This window comes from Anomaloglossus baeobatrachus, chromosome 3 (assembly GCF_048569485.1).
Source record: "Anomaloglossus baeobatrachus isolate aAnoBae1 chromosome 3, aAnoBae1.hap1, whole genome shotgun sequence".
NCBI classification, from domain to species: Eukaryota; Metazoa; Chordata; class Amphibia; order Anura; family Aromobatidae; genus Anomaloglossus; species Anomaloglossus baeobatrachus.
The window spans coordinates 89149740-89170880 of record NC_134355.1 but is presented as its reverse complement, the minus strand read 5'-3'; the positions used below and the strand labels follow the sequence as shown (position 1 = coordinate 89170880).

Genomic DNA, 21141 nt, shown 5'->3' with positions numbered 1-21141 from the left:
GCCAGCTTATTTGGTCGCCGCTTCCTTTTCTTCCGCTTTCTATGGCGGGCACCGCTTCGCGCGCTTTTCTTGGACAAGGGGGCGGGGCTTCTCTTCGCGCCCTTTCTTCTTGCACGCCCCCCTTCTTCCCGCTTTCAGCAGCGCTAATGGCGGCGGTTTCTCAGTAAAGTACACAGTCTTTTACACAGTTCTTCAGGCGCACAGTACCCGGTTGGACCGGGCACGAAATCCTGTTCGTGACGCCAAAATTGACTCGCCCACCCCAGGGCTATGGGACACCCGGTGCCGGGCCGGACTAGTCCGGTGGTAGTCAGTGGTGGCTGGGCCCGGCTCCGTGGCCCTGGTGGGTGTCAGTAGTTTACGTGGCTTGCTTGCTAATGTTTGTGTTCGTGACGCCACCTGTGGTATGCGGCTACTGAGCCGCCGCTGCTGTGTGAAGCCTCCGGGATGATGTTGTGGCAGCAATGATGGGACTGCTCCCCACAGGTGGAGCAAAGCCCGGGGCACAGTTGGTGCTTGTAAGTGTCTATGCAGGTAGAATAACAGAGACGAGTCCAAAGGTGCAGTTCTAGTTCTTTTACTCACAGTTTCTGTCACACTTGCAGGGACCCTCAGACTGCTGGGACCACTGTCAGGGACCTCCGCCTTCTGGGTGATTCCGAGCGTGAAATCCGGTTCCCTCTCTTTAGTGTCCCTTCTTCTGCTGACTTCACTAGCCTCGCCTTAGGTAGATGGACTTGGCTTGGCCTCCATTACAGCCTCCAGGCTGGGGGGTCACCTGTCGGCTGATTACCCCTTTTCTGAAGATCTGCTCTGGGTTCTGGCCCTGGGAGCTTGCAATTCCCTGGGCCTCGGTTTTTACTGTCTGGAGACTGTCTTTTCACTCCCTCAGTATCTAGGGACCGTCCCCTGTCGCAGCTGATCGCTCCACTGATGTCGCTGTGGAACGGGCCACCGCAGCCTGTAGCTACCCGTAGCGCCTCTGGGCCCTCGGCAGCGGTACCCAACAAGGACTGCTCGTGGCACCTTCCAGGACTACCCGTGGCCCTGCGATCCTTTCTTGTCTTCTACATGCTCACTCCTCACTCTCCCACTCCCTGAGCGAACTCACTAAACTTCACCTTCCTGTCCCTGTCTGCTCTCCCTGGCTCCTCCCACCTCCCCAGTTGCTAAGCTGTACCCTATGGGAGCAGGGATGGGTCTTACAGCCCCTCCCAGCATGCAGCATGGGAGGGTTGCCTGCCACTTTCCCTGGTCCTGTGTGTCTCTAGCAATGGGTGTAGTGTGAATTTACCAGGGGACCGGAGTTCACTCTCTTCCTCACCCAGAATGGGGCATCACACCGCAGATGGGGTGCAATGACCTGTGGCGACGGAAGCCTCAGGGGCGCCACACATACACACTCGCCGGCATTCAGGTCCTGAGCAGGGCAGATCAAAGTATTGTAGTGCGCCTGCGCAGAACCGGCGAGTGTGTATGACGTAGGATGCGTCATGCACACAGGCTTCAGAAAGAGGCCGAAGATGGCCGAAAGAGAAGGCGCTGGCACCGGAGAACGGAGACGCCCATATGGCCAACCGCGCGACCGGTAAGTATTATAAAGTGTTTTTTATGTTCTCACAGCAGTCTGGGCTCATATATACAGCATGTTAGAATACCGTATATAAGAGCTGGGTGGTGGAGGCCGCAGCTTATAGGCCGAAAAAGTGGTGACAGGTTCCCTTTAACAGCTACCTTGCTGGCATGAAATAGGTCAACCATAAGGCTTAAGCCCTATCCATAGATATCAGAGAACCTAGAGTTTTGCTAAGAATGTTCCTCACATCATTACTGTATCGCCTCCAGCCTGTACTCTTGATACCTAACAGAACAGATTCTTTGATATCAGATCATTGCATTAGAATTGCAAAAGAAATCTGGATTCCTCTGACCATGCAGTGTTGCTTGACTGTGCACTGGATGTCCATCAGAACAATTCTTGGCATCCTCTTCAGACCTCTTCATCGCCCCATTCTAAGTATTCTCTTGACAACAATGCACAAGACAATCCTAAAAGGTTATCCATTGGAGTACTGGCCCTCTCTAGTCAATCTCCAATGCACATGCCTCTTTCGAGGTTGCTTTGACAGCTCGATTTGACCATTCATAAGTGAATTCACACTGAAACTGATCCATGGAGACTTGTTCACCTGATTTTGTACTCTTAAAAGGTGTCTCAAATAAAGTGGTCATTCAGTGTAAATATAAGGAACAACTACATTGAATTCCTACACACACTATACATACAATAAATGTCCATAATATCGTTATATGCCAGAATAATGATCTCCTATTTATTAATGTCCATTTGTATATTTTGAGACTTAAATTAAACTGTCAGGATTTAGGATCTTGTTTTCCAAACTAATTACATTGCTGGGTAGGGAGATAGAAGACAAATGCAATCATACATTCTTGGCCTCAAGTTGATATTCCATCAGTGAGAAGTTCAGCTTTTAAGGGATTTTCCCAAAATTAAAAATGAGCCTCCAATCAAAGGATAGGTAAAATTTTCAGGGATCCCTGTCAATCACGAGGACCGGGCTCTAAAAGCTACATTGGAATGGAGCAGTGACCGCGCACACGCCCCACTACTCAGTTCCTTCTCTATGGGGAGTGCTGCACTCGGCTATGTCTGCTGGTCCCATAGAGAATGAATGGAGCTGTACATAAAAATGTGCCAACTGCTATAACTGCAAAGAGTAACAACTGTATATGGTTTGTGATCTTATTTTTTTGTTTTTAATATACTGTGTGAGCTATTGTGCTCTATTCCACTGTCATGTCTAACCTTAACTTCTCTGACTTCCTATATTTCTTTCTGAATTAATGTTCTTCTGCCACAGCTGGTATCACCCGCATATAGACAGTTGTATTATCACATATATACCCCAAAGTTGTCTGTAGTATATATATACTTTTAAAAATATGTGAATAAATATTCTGTTGTCAGAATAGTTGGAGGACTAAGCAGTCTTTAGGCCTCATTCAGACGTTTGTGTTGCACGTATGTGTTCTATCGGTGTTTTCCATGGATAGAGCACATACCCATTATAGTCTATGAGGCTGTTCACATGTCTGTGGTTTTTTTTTTGTTTTTTTTTTTTGTTGTTTTTTTTGTGGCCCGTGTGCCCGTCCTTGCAAAGATATGGCAACATGGATGAAATGTACAAATGCAAGTTTAAAGGTCTTTGAAAAACACGAACAGCAGATGGATGGTATCCATGAAACTTCCGTGTGCTGTCCAAGTTTAACATTGCAATGTATAGTACAAAATGTGGTATTTTTTATCAATAAGTGAAAAACACTGACCAAACACTGATGACACACTGGTGACACACTGACCAGACACTGATAACACTCTAACGAGACACTGATGACACACTGGTGACACACTGACCAGACACTGATAACACTCTGATGAGACACTGATGACACACTGGTGACACACTGACCAGACACTGATAACACTCTGATGAGACACTGATGACACACTGGTGACACACTGACCAGACACTGATAACACTCTGACGAGACACTGATGACATACTGGTGACACACCGACCAGATACTGATGACACAGTGACCAGACACTTCCAAAACACTGATTACATACTAACCAGACACTGTGACACACTGACCAGATACAAATGGCACAGTGACAATAAACTGATGACAGAGTGACCAGACACTGATGACACACTGGTGACACACTGACCAGACACTGATAACACTCTGATCAGACACTGATGACACACTGACCAAAACTGATGACAGAGTGACCAGACACTGATAACACACTGACCAGACACTGATGACACACTGGTGACACACTGACAAGACACTGATAACACTCTGACAACACACTGATGACACACTGACGACACACTGACCAGATACTGATGACACTCTGATCAGACACTGATGACACACTGACCAAACACTGATAACACAGTGACCAAATACTGAAGACATACTGATCAAACAATGATGACACACTGACCAGATACTGATGACACACTGACCACATACTGATGACACAGTGACCAGACACTCCCAAAACACTGATTACATACTAACCAGACACTGATGACACACTGACTAGATACTAGTGACACAGTGACCATACACTGATGACACACTGACCAGATACTAATGACACACTGACTAAACATTGATGACACACTGACCATACACTGGTGACACACTGACCATACACTGGTGACACACTGACCATACACTGATGACACACTGACTAAACATTGATGACACACTGACCATACACTGATGACACACTGACTATACACTGATGACACACTGACCATACACTGATGACACACTGACTATACACTGATGACACACTGACCATACACTGATGACACACTGACTAAACATTGATGACACACTGACCATACACTGATGACACACTGACTATACACTGATGACACACTGACCATACACTGATGACACACTGACTATACACTGATGACACACTGACCATACACTGATGACACACTGACTAAACATTGATGACACACTGACCATACACTGATGACACACTGACCATACACTGATGACACACTGACTAAACATTGATGACACACTGACCATATACTGATGACATTGATATCATTTTTCTGCATAAATGAACACTAACGTCTAAATGAGGCCTTAGATTTTGACAAAATGCTTGTTCATCCTACAGCTATTTCTTCCAACCCCAACCCCATACACGTGCACAGGCGGTGACTTTTCCTCCATAAAATTCCAACATTCTGACTTGTCATTGGGGGAAGTCAGTACACTCTGATTTTCCTAGTTTGTTGGTCCGTCACTTTTTAGCCAATATTCATCTAATCTAATGTGTATGGCCAGTCACCTTAACTTAGGAAACTCTCTTTGGAATGGGTAACCTATTGATTTTTGTCCACCATTGTTAACTGATTTAACTTTGTAAATTTCAGTTTTAGGAACTAGTAAGAGCAAAGCTTTGTTATACAAATCCATGATAATTGAATTCAGGTTCATAAAACCCAAGTAGATTCTGGGTATATGGTCAAATATGGGCCTTAAAGGAGTTGACCTTAAATATCATGTGATAGTCAAGGATGCAGAATCCTAAGTGTCAAATACACACTGTCTGTGTTCCTCGCCGTTGCCTATCTATCACCTGTTGTCATCTGAACAACCTCATTCTGGATTTAATTACCTCCAGTCACGTTAAACATTATGCCGGCACTTTACCTCTATTAATGGTCACAAGTGGCATCACGACCTCAGAGGCAGATCTCCTTGCTGGCTTCTTCTCTGCTTCCTCTGCACATGCGCAAGAAGCCCTTCTGGTGCATGCGCAGAGCTTCTATTATGCCTATCAATGCAGTAGAGAAAGCAAATCTCACACTTTGTCAAAGAAGCTGCTAATTTTAGCATTTTACTTGCGTGGGCCATATAGTCACACAACACTCGCATGTGTACCGTGTGCCAGCGCTGCATGACAATGTGCTGTGCTTGTGACTGACAGCTGCGTACTATCAGGCTATGTGTACACGTTGCGTTCAGTAACTTGCAGAAATGAACGCATCCTCTGGCAGAAGTTGTCATTGTCAAATTTGGTTTTCACCACAAAAACGCAACAAATACGCATGCGTTTTTCGCCGCGTTTTGATTGCGTTTTTCATGCATTTCCTGTGCTTAAAATGAGATGCGTTTTCAATACAAAGACACTACTAAATAAAGTTTGAACATTCAAACACCAGGAAAAAAAGTGGAAAAAAAAAATAAACCCTTTAAATCATACACTATAATGATAATTTTCCAGAAATGATAATTGAGATTTAATAATTATGTTCTAAATAAAGTAAAATTATTGTTTGACTCTTTTTTTGGAGTCGGGCTGGATGTGAGGGCAAATGGAAACCTCTTAAGCTCACTATAATGCCAAAAAAGCATGCGTTTAGCATCAAAAAAGCATGTAAAACGCTAGAAATTTCTATTAGGATGCGTTTGGATAATTCTCATTGACTTCAATGTTACCAAATGTTACGCTGCGGAAACGCATGAAAAAACGCAACATGCGCACATAGCCTCAGATGTTAGAAGTGTTATTTATTGACGGGCTTTCCTTGTGCAAAGTTTAAGGCTATGTGCGCACGTAGCGTTTGTCCCTGCAGAAATTTCTGCAGCGATTTGAACAGCACACGTGCGCTTCAAATCGCTGCAGAAAGAGTCCGTAATGAAAAGCCGATTCCATGCGCTCTGCCTGCAGCTCTTCCCATAGACAGAGCAGGAGCTGCAGGCAGAGCGCAGGAAAGAAGTGACATGTCACTTCTTAGAACGCGCGCTTCGGGCAGCAGCCGAAGCGCTGCGCTCTAATACGCCACGTGCGCACATCTCCTGCATAATCTTCATAGACTGTGCTGGGGACGCAGGACGCATGCAGTTACGCTGCGGTGCAGATCGCAGCGTAACTGCATGCAAATACGCAACGTGCACACATAGCCTAAGGCTACATGCGCACACTGCATCTTTTTGTGTTCACAAACTGCAGCCAAAACTGCACCTTGTCAGAGAGAGCCTGGAAATGTCACAAAAAATGCTTGTAATTGTAGGTGCGTTTTTGGTGCGTTTTTCACAACATGCGTTTTTGCTGCATTTTTGTGACAAATGTTGACATAAACGCAGGAAGAATGAACAGGCTGCATTTTTTTTGTCACAAAGTTTTGACAAATAAAACGCTGACAAATAAACTGCAATGTGCGCAGAGCAAATCTGACTTCTCATAGACTTTGCTGGGAAGTCAGATGTCAGAAAGTTCTGACAACAAAACTGCAGCCAAAAACGCAGCAAAAAACGCAGCGTGTGCGTGTAGCCTAAGATGGCCACTAAGGGGGGGTGAGAGAGAAGAGAGGACAACAGGAACGTACAGTGCCCAGCATAAATGAGTATATCCCCTCTGAAAAGTAAGAGTTTACATCAATATCTATTTTGATAAGGCCAAATTTAATAAAACACTTTTTAACCCATAACATGAAAGTAAGGTTAGTAATATAACCTTTATTACAAAACCATCAGTTTTACTCAAATTAGTTGATGAAAAAATGAGCACTCCTCACATCAAAAATTACTACATTTAGTATTTTGTATGGCCTCCATGATTATTAAGGACAGCACCGAGTCTTCTAGGCCTCGAATGAACAAGTTGGCGACATCTATTTTCCCCCCCCCCAAAAAAATGATCTAAGAAACTCAAATTGTTCTCGTATTCAGTGAGAAATTAATTAAAATCTTACTTTTTAAAGGAGGTGTACTCAGTTATGCAGAGCATTGTAGGTGGAGTGGAGCTTTTTATACATGTTGTCCTACTCCAAGCTGTATAGGCTTGAGAGCCAACTACCAATTACGTAAATCAGGTGATGTGCATCTCTGTAATGAAGAGGGGTGTGGTGTAATGACATCAACACCCTATATAAGATGTGCTTAATTATTAGGCAACTTCCTTTCCTTTGGCAAAATGGGTCAGAAGAGAGATTTGACGGGCTCTGAAAAGTCCAAAATTGTTAGATGTCTTGCAGAGGGATGCAGCAGTGTTGAAATTGGCAAACTTTTGAAGCGTGATAACCGAATAATCAAGCGTTTCATGGCAAATATCTAACAGGGTCGCAAGAAGCGTGTTGGGCAAAAAAGGCGCAAAATAACTGCCCTTGAATTGAGGAAAATCAAGCGTGAAGCTGCCAAGATGCCATTTGCCACCAGTCTGGCCATATTTCAGAGCAGCAACGTTACTGGAGTATCAAAAAGCACAAGGTGTGCCATACTCAGGGACATGGCCAAGGTAAGGAAGGCTGAAAAACCACCACCTTTGAACAAGAAACATAAGATAAAACGTCAAGACTGGGCCAAGAAATATCTTAAGACCGATTTTTCAAAGGTTTTCTGGACTGATGAAATGAGAGTGACTCTTGATGGGCCAGATGGATGGGCCAGAGGCTGGATCAGTAAAGGGCAGAGAGCTCCACTCCGACTCAGACACCAGCAAGGTGAAGGTGGGGTACTGGTATGGGCTGGTATCATATCATATCAAAGATGAACTTCTGGGACCTTTTCGGGTTGAGGATGGAGTGAAGCTCAACTCCCAGACCTACTGCCAATTTCTGGAAGAAAAACTTCTTCAAGCAGTGGTACAGGAAAAAGTCGGTATCGTTCAAGAAAAACATGATTTTCATGCAGGACAATGCTCCATCACAGGCATCCAACTACTCCACAGCGTGGCTGGCCAGTAAAGGTCTAAATGATGAAAAAATAATGGCATGATCTAAACCCCATAGAAAACCTGTGGTCCCTCATAAAATGTAAGATCTACAGGGAGGGAAAACAGTACACCTCTCGGAACAGTGTCTGGGAGGCTGTGGTGGCTGCTGCACGCAATGTTCATCGTAAAGAGATCAAGCATCTGACAGAATCTATGGATGGTAGGCTGTTGAGTGTCATCATAAAGAAAGGTGGCTATATCGGTCACTAATTTTTTGGGGTTTTGTTTTTGCATGTCAGAAATGTTCATTTCTAAATTTTGTGCAGTTATATTGGTTTACCTGGTGAAAATAAACAAGTGAGATGGGAATATATTTGGTTTATATTAAGTTGTCTAATAATTCTGCACAGTAATAGTTACCTGCACAAACAGATATCCTCCTAAGAGAGCCAAATCCCAACAAAAAACCACTCCAACTTCCAAAAATATTAAGCTTTGATATTTATGAGTCATTTAGGTTGATTGAGAACATAGTCATTGATCAATAAAAAAAATCCTCTAAAATAAAACTTGCCTAATAATTCTGCACACAGTGTAGTTGACTTGCTGTATATGCATTTCCCTCAAAATATAAAGAGCATCTAGTAGCAAAAATCTAAATCAGCCCCTATTATGGTGCCAAATTTGGCCATAAAGGGCAAACTGACTTCCTGTTTGTTTCCAGTTTTATAATATTTCCTTAAAGGGGTGGTCCACTACACAGCATAGTAGCCAGACATCGATGTAAAGCTCATAAAGAAGGCTTTTCTCAAATACCTCGTGTAGTCAACTCTATCTCTGAGCGGCACTATTGCAGTACGTTCCTCCCCATGAAGTGACCCCCCCCCCCGGGCTCCGTGACTTCTGAGATCCAGTGATGTCACATCAACTTCCAGTTGACCCGGCATCACCAAGGGTGGCCCCAGTCTTCCTGAGTTACTGGGCTGTGGGCGAAGTTTCACTGCTCGTCACAGCACAACATCGCTCCTGCTTCCAGCGCTCTGCAGCGAAGGAGATAACAGGAGCGATGCTGGGCTCTGACGAGCAGTGAAACTTCGCCCACAGCCCAGTCACTCAGGAAGACTGGGGTCGGCCACAGTTACGTCAGGTCAAGTAGAAGTTGATGTGACATCACCAGATTTTAGAGGTCATGGAGCCTGGGGATCGCGAGAAGGGGATGAGTGGTCCACAATAGCGCCGCTCACAGGCACAATTGACTTCACAAGGTATTTGAGAAAAGCCTTCTCTGAGCTTTACATCGATGTGTGGCCACTATGCTGTGTAGTGGACCATCCCATGGATTACATGCACAATTACAAAAACAATTGGACCAACCAAAAATGAGTCTCCTCTATTGAATGACCCCGTGGAAACCCCTACCTTAAGGTGTAGGTTCATCGTAACCTCACCAAAGGTGACCCTATACTTTACAAGCTTGAGAGCTTTACCGTTTGATAAACTGCTTATGATGATTTACTACCTAATAGTTGACGGAGCAGGAGTGCGCGGCCATTAGTCTTTAACGTCTAACGGCTATCTGAATAATTTATATGTAAATAAAATCAGCTGTCACATCGGAAAATCTTACATCTGCTCATAAGATGCCGACTCCAGCTCACATCATCAATAAATAATGCATTTTGTAACAAAGTCATACAGATAATTGTTACAAGTCCCTGGAATTATCCTGAGATGGGTAAAATATTGCAGCCTCCGAGTTTAATTGAGGGCTTGATCAATACACGTAAAAGCCCATTATGTAATTTCCTTTCTAATAAATAATTCACTATTGCAGGGGCTGGTCAGTATCAATGCAGAGATAGCAGCCTCGTCCTATAGGTTTCATGCGGGTATGCTCATATGTCACATGTATCACAAAATCTGCAAGGATCTGATTCATATAAAACTACAACCATTGTGCACCAGTAACTGTCCACACTGCAGCATTTTAAGTCTGTGATGACTATATTCTTGATATATAAAAGATATACATAAGGAATTGTGAACACATGCCGCACACAACGCTTTGCAAATGTTCCACATGCACCATGCACATGCTGCACACATACCACCAACATGCTGCACACATACCACCCATATACTGCACACATACCACCCATATGCTGCACACATACCACCCATATACTGCACACATACCACCCATATGCTGCACACATACCACCCATATACTGCACACATACCACCCATATGCTGCACACATACCACCCATATGCTGCACACATACCACCCATATACTGCACACATACCACCCATATACTGCACACATGCCACCTATATGCTGCACACATGCCACCTATATGCTGCACACATACCACCAACATGCTGCACACATACCACCCATATGCTGCACACATACCACCAACATGCTGCACACATACCACCCATATACTGCACACATACCACCCATATGCTGCACACATACCACCCATATGCTGCACACATACCACCCATATGCTGCACACATACCGCCAATATGCTGCACACATACCACCCATATGCTGCACACATACCACCCATATTCTGCACACATACCACCCATATACTGCACACATACCACCCATATGCTGCACACATACCACCCATATACTGCACACATACCACCCATATGCTGCACACATACCACCCATATGCTGCACACATACCGTCCATATGCTGCACACATACCACCCATATGCTGCACACATGATTGTCCCATACACCGGACAACTGCCACCTCTGCGCTGAATACATACCGCACATATTCCACCCATATTATGGACACACATGGAACATGCACCACTGGCGAGAATCAGGAAATCTACAAATATGCTCATTAGATGCACACTGCACTCATATGCTGGACTCATGATACACATGCGTTACCCACTTTCTACAGCCTTGGGCATTTTCACACTGGATCAATGACATACATGCACTCCAGACACTTTGGATGCACATCTGCCATCCATAACCGTCCTGCACCACTCACACAGGACACACCGCACACTGACCTCTTCTATTACACATTAAACAATCCCACTTACCAGGTGTTTTTATTCCATTATTGAACCCTGGTGTAATCCCTACATGCAGCAACAAAGGTGCTCTGGAGATCACTAAAGCCAACCTAGTTCAGAATTGTCAGATTTGCAGATTTGTCAGACTCCAGTGCCCTGCCTAACACTACTGTCTACTAAGTTTACTGTGGTGGAGATTGTTCTGCCAGCCCCTGGAGCACCTCCTACACAGGCGGTACTTCTGCGCCTGCAATATACATTAAAATTAAGGGGGGAAGATTTTTGCTATTTATTCTGAGAGCTGCATGATGTAGGGTAAAAGATCATGATTCCACTTGCGCAGCAGCTTGTTGTAATTTCAATACAATCAGTGTTTTATCAGGAGGAGATTATCACTACAGGACTAGGTGTCATGTGCCAGGCTGACCAGCAAACCTGTATAACCCCACCCCCACAACTGACAGGACTAGGTGTCATATGCCAAGCTGTCCAGCTAATCTGTGTAACCCTGCCTCCACTACTGATTGGAAGCTTGCTGACAATGTACACAGGAAGCTGCCAATCAGTGATGAGGGAGGGGTTATACACATCTCAGTATTCTGCTAGATCTACAGCAGAGAAAACAGGGATATTATCAAAACTGCACCAAGCAGTACAGTAAGTGACACATCACTGGAATCAGGCTCTCTGCCCCTACATCATGATACTCTCAGATTCCATAGCAAAAACCTGGTGACAGAATTGCTTTATTAGTAATACAATATGCTGTCATCTTTCAAGCTCCTATTGATTGGCGGCTGTAGGGACCATCCAGGAACCGGATCCGGCTGAAGCCTGAGGGTGTGGGTTTGGGAAATGGCTTCAGCATTAAGCTCCGCAGCAAATGGGGACAAATGGGAGCGTCACTCTAATAATACTTTATTTCTTCGATCCTGCTGTGATGGTGAAACGGTACTGGAAGGTCTCCAGGTCTCCTAATTATCTCTGTCAGCAGTTTTGCAGGGTTAAAATCTGCTGACAGATTCCTTTTACTTATATAACATTCAAATAACCTTGTCCTTAGCCACAAATGTCGAAGTCACAGAAGTGCGGTATTTTAGGATCACATTGTTGATGAAATTTCACCTTCTAACTTGGTTTCTTAAAAGTTCTATTAGTAAATGTGATTTCTGACATGTTCACTTACAGTTTGCATTTATTCTTTTTCAATTGCCCTATTTCATTTTTTTTCTTCAGTCCTTACAAATGCTCCTTAAAATAAAAAATCCTCTAAACCTGCTGCTAAGGGGGCCACGTCAACAAAGAAGAGGGGGCCTGGCCTGTATATAATACATCTTTCAATATTGTGGAATTGTGAATTTAGCCAGTCAGACAAAAGTTCATTAGCAAGAAGCAAAGATGAGCTTTTCCTGTGGTTGGAAAATCTGAACAGTATTTATAATCTCACTTTAAGGGTACGCTCACACGAGCGTGAAAATCGGACGAGTGCAATGCGAGAAATTCTCGCATTGCACTCTGACCAATGTTAGGCAATGAGGGCGAGCTGTTGGTCAGCTTTTCTCGCATCCAGATTCTGGATGCGAGAAAAGCGGCAGCATGCTGCGATTGTCTGCGAGAGCCGTATCTCTCGCACCCATTCAAGTGAATGGATGCGAGAGATACATCGAACTGCACTCGGATGTTATCGCAGTGCGATCTACGCACAGGCTGACAGTGGAGGAGATGGGAGAATTAACCCCTCCCTCTCCTCCGCAGCGCCTGCACTCAGCCTCACAGCTGTGACCCGATCGCAAGATCGGGTTACAGTCGCATGACACCCGGCTCACGCTCGCAGCAGAGCCTGAGCCGGGGGACATTAGCATATCGCATCCGATGCTCTCGCATCGGATGCCATACGCTCGTGTGAGTCCAGCCTAAGGCATTATGTATACTGTCTTTTATGAAGAGTAAATGTACACCCTCTATATTTAGTATGCTCACCCACATTCCATTTACTACCCACATGGTAACAGGTCAGAAAATTTAGAGGAGCAAAACATGAACAATGATCCAACTAACAAATCTTGGAGGGTGGTCTCGCCTTCAGTCAAGAGTGGTGGAGGTAGAGAGAGGAAGAAACCCTATAAGCTATGTTCTTCTATCGTTTTTATTAGACAGCCAAACATATATTTTGGACCATTTTGGTGGATAGAAAAACAGATCTACCACTATAACATACTTGGCAACAGTTCTTATTTAGAAGGAACAATCATGTGGCACAAAGTGACAGATTTATGTAAATATGACCCAAAATGGGCATTTGGGGCAGACACAGAAATTCTGCTGCAAGTTCTCCTACCGTTATAGTTCTCCAAAGAACTTGATGAGTACCAACTACCATCTCCTATATAATACCATAATAAGAGAGTCTGTCTTCACTGAAAACATGTTTTACCTGTGAATAAAAAAATGTTGAGAATGAAAGATCAGTTGAGGAGGAGAAAGAAACACATTTTGAAAAAAGGCAAATTGGACATAATTTACATAAAACCACCAAAATGGGATGGACAGAATTGTTGACACCTTTCCAAAATCATGGGTAAACAACATTGTTTCAAGCATGTGATGCTCATTCAAACTAAACCATGGCCAGAAACAGGTGTGGGAAATATGAAAATCACACCTGAAACCAGATAAATAGGAGAGACGTTGGCTTAATCTTGGCGTTGTGTGTCTGTGGCGAGCAGAAAGAGGAGAAGAGAACTGCCTGAGGGCTTGAGAACCAAAATTGTTGAAAAATATCAACAATCTCAATGATACAAGTCTATATCAAGAGATCTTGATGTTCCTTGGTCTACTGTATGCAACATAATCAAGACGTCTACAACCTATGGCACTGGACGTGGACGGCAGAGAAAAATTGATGAAATATTGTAACACAGTATAGTCTAGATGGTGGATAGCCAGCCCCAATCAGGTACCAAAGCAATTCAAGTTGTGCTATAGGCTCAGTGGGCATCAGTGTCAGTGTGAACTATCTGTCGACATTTGATTGAAATGAACCGCTATGGCAGGTGACGCAGGAGGACCCTACTGCTGACACAGAGACACAAAAAAGCTAGACTGCAGTTTGCCAAAATGTATGTGAGTAAGCCAAAATCCTTTTGGTAAAGCATCTTGTGGGCAAATGAGACAAAGATAATGCTTTTTGGTAAAGCACGTTATTGTATCGAAAACGGATTGAAGCGTACAAAGAAAGGAACACAGTACCTATAGTCAAACGTGATTGAGGTTCAACGAGGGTTTGAGGTTGTTTTTTGCTACCTTTGAACTGGGTGCCCTGACTGTGTGAAAGGTATCATGAAATCTGAAGATTAGCAAATGATTTTGGGTGGTAATATAGTGCCAGGGCTTCAGAAAGCTGGGTTTGCATTGTAGGCCATGGGTCTTCCAGCAGGACAATGGCCTCAAACATACTTCAAGAAGCCTCCACAAATTAATGGAAACTAAGTGCTAGAGACTTCTGAAGTGCCAGCAATGAGTCCAGATCTGAATCCCTTTGAACACCTGTGGACCAATCTTAAAATTGCTGTTGGGAGAAGGCGACTTCAAATATGAGAGATCTAGAGCAGTTTGTAAAAGAAGAGTCCAAAATTTCAGCTGAAAAGTGTAAGAAGCTTGTTGATGGTTATAGGGCACAATTGATTGCAGTTATTTATTACAAAGAGGTGCAACCAAATATTGATTCGAAGATGTCAACAATTTTTTTCCAGCCTATTTTTGGAGTTTTGAGTGAAATTATGTCCAATTTGTATGACAAAACAAGTGTAATTGCAATACATTTCTAGGAGAAATACTTCATTTTCTGGAACAATTTCAAGGGTGCCAACACTTTTGGCCATGATTATATATCTTATAAGAAAAATTTGGTTCTTTCTCCCTCTGAACTGAACTTTAATTCTCAACATTTTATAATTCACAGGTAAAACATGTTTTCAGTGAATTCACTTTACACCATTAACATTTTGGGAAAACAGTATGGTCAATGCTCTCATTCTTGAATGGTTAGGGTTCCTCAAAGCCATGTGCTCATAGCTGTCCAGAAGACATTAGTTATGGAACCACCCCAAAATTAATCCTTAAAATTGTATAACAAGATGAGTGGGACGTTCACAAATCCTTATTCTGGTGTCACATACTTTTGACTCCAGCTATGTACTTGTATACTTTGAATAAATCTGCACCAAATCTTCTAGATATTTAAAGGGAACCTGTCACCAGATTTGGGGCGTATAAGCTGCGGCCACCACCAGTGGGCTCTTATATAAAGCATTCTAACATGCTGTATATAACAGCCCAGGCCGCTGTGTAGAGTGCAAACATTACTTTAGAATACTTACCTAAATGGTCGGTGCGGTGCAGATGGGTGTCTCTGTTCTCTGGGTGCGGCGCCTCCTCTTTCGACCATCTTGGTCCTCCTTCTTCTGAAGCCTGGGTGCATGACGCGTCCTACGTCATCCACATTAGCCAGCATTGAGGTCCCGCTCATGCACACTACAATATTTTGAACTGCCCTGCTCAGGGCAGATCAAAGTGCGCCTGCGCAGGACCTCAATGCCAGCGAGGCAAGTGTGGATGACATAGGACGCGTCATGCACCCAGGCTTCAGAAGAAGGAGGACCAAGATGGCCGAAAGAGGAGGCGCCGCACCCGGAGAACAGAGCCACCCATCTGCACCGCACCGACCATTTAGGTAAGTATTATAAAGTGATTTTTAAGTTCTACACAACGGCCTGGGCTCTTATATACAGCATGTTAAAATGTGTATATAAGGACTCACTGGTGGTGCCTGCAGCTTATGGGCCCCAAATATGATGACAGGTTACCTTTAAAAAAATATTTTTAAAATAGGCAAAATTCTTGAACAACCAATGGGTTAAAAAGAAAAATCCTGCAAAATTAAAATTCTTATATTAAATAATTTTAAAAGTAAAATAATTTTAACTAATCTTCTAATTACCACATTTTATTAAATTACTGAAAATAAAGCATTGCAAATTGTGCTATTCTTTCACTATGGTGTTCCAGTTTTGCTAATCTTTAGATAACCCTATTAAATGTACTTTTCTTCTTTTCTCCTAAAATATAGCTTTCTGGAGACTCAGTTATATAGTATCTAACGTACAAGGAAGTATTCACCCAAGGGCATAGGTGTGCATTTGCAGTATGGAAAGTTTGCCCAGGCATAGCCAAATGGTGCACATTGGAAACATATTGGGGTAGCACCTATATAATATATGAATATGATGAATATAAAATAATAAAAAAAGTTAGCTTGGCAAAAAAAATAAAAATTGGTCTAAGTGTAATCAAACCTTTGACATGCGTCCCGCAATACTTATCTTCAGAGAAAGCAGTGTGCACACCTCTGCCCAAGTGGTGGCTTTATGTCAAGGTTTACTTGGCCAATACGTAATTCAAATTGTCTATGAAAGAGCAATAATAATCTGGAGGTTAACATGGCTATGAAAAGTCTACAGAATCTCTCTAAAATGGAAATTTCCTACAGCATAGTCAACATCTACCCCTAAAATATATTTTACTGGCCTACAACACAAGTTTAGAACTTGTTTCTCCATATTTGTGTATAATCAAGCACATTCTTACATTTCATATGGAACATACCATACTCCATTTATGTCTAGCTCTAGTCAATTGTTCGGCTTGCAACTTTACACCATCTGGATATCTGCTAAGAGAGACAGAGGAAAACACATATAGATGATATAACAAAACCAAGTCATATTGCAACATGCCACCTAGTCTAGGGTTGTTTTTGATAAGGTGTAATAATGACCTAAGATGGTACTGTATAATTTGTATTTCCAACAAAGGATAGTCTAACATAGTGCCCAAGAAACAAGTTATCACCTACTGCAAATTCTTTCTGTACACTCGTCAACATTGAAATTACAACACACACCATGAAGGAAAAGTCAGGAAGATATGGAAATCATAGGATCTATAGACATGTTAGTGATATGCAACTTAAGGGTGCTTTACACACTGCGACATCGCTAACGATATATCGTCGGGGTCTCGGTGTTTGTGACGCACATCCGGCGTCGTTAGCGACATCGCAGCGTGTGACACGTAGGAGCGACGATCAACGATCGCAAAAACGTCAAAAAACGTTGATCGTTGACACGTCGCTCCTTTTCATAATATCGTTGGTGGTTCATGCCGCAGGTTGTTCGTCGTTCCTGCGGCATCACACATCGCTATGTGTGACACCGCAGGAACGATGAACATCTCCTTACCTGCGTCCACCGGCAATGAGGAAGGAAGGAGGTGGGCGGCATGTTCCGGCCGCTCATCTCCGCCCCTCCTCTGCTATTGGACGGCTGCCGTGTGACGTCGCTGTGACGCTGAACGAACCGCCCTGTTATAAAGGAGGCGGTTCGCCGGCCACAACGACGTCGCTAGGCAGGTAAGTCCGTGTGACGGGGCCTAGCGATATTGTGCGCCACAGGCAGCGATTTGCCCATGACGCACAACCAACGGGAGCGGGTACGCTCATCGCTAGTGATATCGATAGCGATATCGCAGTGTGTAAAGTGTCCTTTAGGGAAAAATGAAAACAAAATTATCTCAATTGCTTCACTATCACCTTTGAGTGTCAAGACCTGAAATACACTAACATACCTTGGCATATCATGAATGAGGTTATTAATGGTTGTCTGGGTTGTCTGAGGAATGTTCTGCCACTCTGAATGTATATGGGAGCACAATTCATCAAGATCCGCTGCTGACAGCTCCTTTTGCAATTGCCAACCAATGATATCCGAGAATTACTCAATGGGAGACAAGTCCGGAGATGCTGCAGGCCATAGTGGCATGTGTAGGCCATGCAGGCTGCTCCTAATATATTGAGAAACTTGTGGTCTTTTGGTCTGGTGTTGTCTAGAGATGAGTGAACCCGTGACAGTTTGGGTCAAGTTTGAACCTGTGGAGGGTTTGTTCAGCTGCACCTGCCGAACTGACCCTCCACAGGTTCAGACTTGACTCGAACCCCAATGGAAGTCACTGATTGGCATTTCAGACTTCTGCCCACATGCAGCTAGCCATAAGCAGAACACTTCCAGGGGAGGCTGGGCAGGGTTTTTCCATTTTTTTTTTTGTTTGGTGTACGCTACATTCGATCACACTGTTGTTACCTCCAGTGTGAGCCATTCAAACACTGCAAGCAGCTCACCCTGGTCTGAGCAGCGAGTGTACCCGAGCAATGATCATTAGAGTGGTTTGCACACATAAAGCACCCAAACGCCGAACCTGAATTTGGTTGTTTTTTTTTTTGTAAAGTCTGTGTTCGGATCAAAAACCAAACACCAAACATCAGGTTCACTCATCTCTAGTGTTGTCACGTTGAAAAACAGTTTCTGGGCCTCTTTGGAGAAATGGCAGTATCACTGGTTCAATGACCTAATCAATGTAACAGCAAGCTGTTATTGTACATGGAATGAAGACTAGAGGGGTCCGACTCCCATACATTATGCCATCCCACAACATAATCCCAGGAGTAGGACTGATGTTAGATGTCATTATGACAGTGTTCTTGTCATCCATTGGGCACATCTGAGACTTCATTGGTCGGCAGTTGCATAGAGAGCTGCCAGCAGTGGATCTTGATGATTTGCCCAAGAACATTCAGTTTGGTGTAATTATTCTGCAGACAACCATTAATAACCACATTGATGGCGATCAAGGCAGGTCAAGGCATGTATTTGCGGGGATTTCTGTGTGTGGCACTCCTACTCAGTATTACATAAAAATTTTGTTTGCATTTTTTCATCATTCCCATGTCTATTGACCATGTATTTTCCTTAATTCTACGACTTTTCCTTCTTGGTGTTGCAACGTCAATATTGAAAAGCATATTAATATAAATTTCCGCTCATTAGAACTTATGAAGCAATAACATGGTGGCCATGACGTGATTTTGTACCTCTGTCTCCGGTGCTGAACTGTTCAGTCCTGTCGGTGCCCACATTGTCTGATCATGAATGTAATGAAAACTATGTAATATACTGTATTTCTTAAGAATGTACTTTCAAGTCCGCATACACCAAGTTTACAAATGTAGGTTTACCGAAAATCAAAAATATTTATCGTACAGTTGATATCTCCATCGTCTTAGGTTTGCTCTTTATAATAGAAACAAAAACTCAGTAAAACCAAGAATAAGACAATATTTCAAATATTTTTAAATTTACCACAAGTAGCCTTCATCTAATAATTCAGAGGAATATATAACACCAAGAAATTATGCAAAACCAAATTTGAGGTAGTTCCAACCAAATTCAGATGAATCTTTTTTAAGAATCACTATTCAGTTCAGAACATGTTGCGAGTGGTCAACATTAGAGTTGAGCGAGTACCTAACTATTCGTACTTGCTATACTCTTAACGAGTACTGTCTATTACTTGCTTATTCATTCCGAATAGCATGTGCAATGCAAGTCAATGGGGAAAACTCACAAAGTAACGAGTAGCCCGAATTCCGCACTATTTGCTACTCACACGAGTAGTATGACATTCAGGTTACTCGTTACTTTGCACGTTTTTCCCATTGACTTGCATTGCACACGCTATTTAGAATTAATACGCGAGTATTAGACAGTCCTTGTTATGAGTATAGCGACTACGAATAGTTAGGTACTCACTCAGCTCCAATCAACATCTACCCATCATATTATAGGAATAGTAAAAGTAGACAGATTCATTTTTTAATACATAAAGAGGCAGTCCAGGACTTTAGTAATGAAGATATAAAATTAGGAAGAGTCATCAATTTCAGATTTTTTTGGGTGTGACTCCCAAAATTCATTCTGATCTTCTGATTGATGCTTGGCGCACAGGAAGTGCCACAGCTCTGGACATTATGTAGTGGCTGTGAATGGTACTGCAAGCTGTCTTCCATAAGGATATGTTCTCGTGTCGAGGTTTTGCACTGTTCTTTTCTACACTTAAAAAGCATCTTTTGGTGGGGAAAAACGCATCATACAGTAGTAGTAGCTTTTATGTGTTTTACTTGTAATTTTGTCCATTTTTTAAATAGCTAAAAAATGCTTCAAAAACTTTGACAGAATTTACATGCTGCAGATTGAAAAAAAACCAACACACAGATGGTTAAAATAAGCACGGAAAAAAGAAGCAGCATGTCCATGAGACTTCAGAATTCTCATTCTTTTTGCTGGTACTGCAACATTTTCTTATGCACAAAAAAAACACTGGAAAAAAAGCAGCATCCAAACATACCCGAACAGTGAATGGGACTAAACTTGCAGTACTATTTACGGCCACTACCAAATGTTGGCGCTATGGCACTTCCGATATGCTGGCACTTCTGATGTGCTGCCGCTCCTTCAGTCAACTGACTTATAGTGATGACCTTTCCTAAGGATACGTAATCAAGTATTAAAGTCCTGGAAATCTCTTTTAAAGTTGATGTAAGAAAAGTCACAACCCAGAGATTAAAATTCAAAACTAAAATAAATAAATAAAAAAAAGTTAATAAATTAGATTTTAGCCTTTTTATTTTAAAATTTGAGCACTTCATCTCAGAAATCGGATTTTTTTACCCCAGAATTATCTTACAATCTAGGGTTCATTTAATCTAATGTATCTATTGGCCATATGCCTGTTCTTCTGTAAGAGTATTTGGGAAAAGAAGATTTCAAAAAGCTCCTGTGCCCAGGTGCGGATGGTTTACAAAAACAAAATGTGCCTTACTCACCCTTCCCGGGCCTAGCGCTAAGT

General features: G+C 42.9%; 1 protein-coding gene across 2 annotated transcripts in view; it reads left to right on the top strand.

The window, feature by feature from the left end:
* Window positions 1-21141, top strand: part of SNAP25 (synaptosome associated protein 25) — a 231182-nt gene that overhangs the window by 184924 nt on the left and 25117 nt on the right. The window lies entirely within an intron of this gene.